Raw genomic sequence first — 2,223 nt, forward strand, 5'->3', positions numbered from 1 at the left:
CTGCCACATCTACCCATACTTTCCACACGGACCATCCCAGAGCTTCTAAATAGCTGCTCGACCTGCTCTTTCACCAATCCCATCACGCGTGCTCGCTCCCCAGCGAAATTCTCTATTCTACAAGCGCACTCATCTGGATAGGGTTATTCCCTAGGCTCTTCCGTCGTCCTCCCACTTCTTTGCTATCAGCTGCTGAAGAGCTCCTAATGATGCCAGCCATCTACCTCCTGAATATCGTCATATTCACTTGGTAGCTGACTCCCATCATCGAGAGTTCCACAAAGCACAAAGCAATCAGCATTCGAGCATCGAAGGATACATAGGACTCCCTCTCTGTGATAACTCCACCTTCTCAGCTCATCCTCGAAAGTACCACCGAACTCTGTAACTCTACCCCTCATGGGTTCTAACTGGATACTCTCACTCATCACATACTTAAAACATAACACATATAACAATGAGTCCTAGGCTAAGGCATCACAAATCAGGCCACTCTAGTCCTAACATATGAAATACCTAGCCTGTCTCTAGCATGCAATAATATCTCATAAAGTGCATCATACATATCTCATAACACAAAAATAAGGGTATTTTGGGAAATCACCGTTCGGGCTCTGGTTGATTGTACACACTGCTCCTTCTTGCTTTCTCTTTGAACTCTTATTCACTTTTAGAAAATTATTTCTTTAAAAACTTTTCGTACTTCCTCAGTTTGAGTCCAGATTTACCCGAAGGCGCATCCGAATCCCTCAAACCAAGGCTCTGATACCAACTTGTAACACCGTAAATTTCAAGACAAATTTTTCATTTAAAATAATCATTTTACTCTTAGAAACACTTGTTTAAAATCTTATTCATAGTCGATTTACAAAACATAACTCCATTTTCACTTGCATAGAAAACCAAGATCCTCCAAAATATGACTCTTTCTTTGGTGTGTACAATCAAGCCGGTGCCGTCCCGTGATACTGAAAGAAACCTGTAAAACATCAAACAAAACACTGTAAGCACGAAGCTTAGTGAGTTCCCCAAAATACCACACATAACACATATTAGCCACTCGAGGCTATAACTCTGTGGGTCCGTGCACCCAAACTCTGTGAACCCTCAGGTTCTAACTCTGGGAACCTTCCGGTTCCAACTCTATAAACATGCACAACATAAATCACATAGAAATAATGCAGTACAACACATCACGTACATATAGCATACAAATACTCTAATCACATAACTCTGGTTACCTACTCAAGGTAAAGTATAGTGAGAAGACTCACCTGGAAAGCAGAAAGCAGATATCCCCACACTTGAATCTCAAACTCGCCACCGCCTAACACGTAAGGTAAATACTCTCATGAATATAACTCTCGAGGCTAGAATAAATCCTCTCATAACACCCTCTTATGGGTAAAAGACTATTTTACCTCTCTCTTGGCCCAAAGGCCACATCGCTGTCCAAACCCTAAAACTCAACGTCCAACCCTTGGTCGAAATCAAAGTCCTCAGTCTAGGTCAACCCTTGACTGACTCTACTCGCCGAGTCAACCCTGTGACTCGTCGAGTTCCCATAATCAGAACTTCCCCATATCGCGACTCAACTCGTCGAGTCACCACGAGACTCGCCGAGTCCCACAACTCTGAGTCCACTCACACCCAACTCACCGAGTCATCCCTTGACTCACCGATTCTCGACTCAACCAGGAAATATTTGGGACTCTTCGTCAAGACTCGTCGAGTCCAAGAACAGACTCGCCGAGTCTACGGCTATCTTCAACCTACTCGCCGAGTTGTTCATACAACTCGCCGAGTTCCAGACCATCTTCATCCAACTCGTCGAGTCCACCCATGTGACTCGCCGAGTACCGCCGGTCTGAATACATTCCGAAGCATTCCAGGCCATGCAACTGCTCCAAGACATAGATCTAGCCTCCTACCACTCATCCATCACGTAAAGTGGCAAACTTTACGTGAATCCAAAGAGATCTAAGCCGTTTGCACATTGGGGCTAGGGTTTGGGACATGCAAGCTTCACTAAACACTCCAACACAGGGACTTTCATGCTCTCTGATTCTTCTCCCTTCCAGATCTAAGGTAGCAACCTCAGATCTAACCTCTAGACTTCCCATTTCATCCATAGACAATTTCTCACAAACCCCAAAATGAAGAAACAACATAATCAACAGGTCAAAAACGAGATACTACCTCTAAGTGATGCCCCAACTGCAA

This window comes from Lactuca saligna, chromosome 3 (genome assembly GCF_052625555.1).
Source record: "Lactuca saligna cultivar CGN05327 chromosome 3, ASM5262555v1, whole genome shotgun sequence".
NCBI classification, from domain to species: Eukaryota; Viridiplantae; Streptophyta; class Magnoliopsida; order Asterales; family Asteraceae; genus Lactuca; species Lactuca saligna.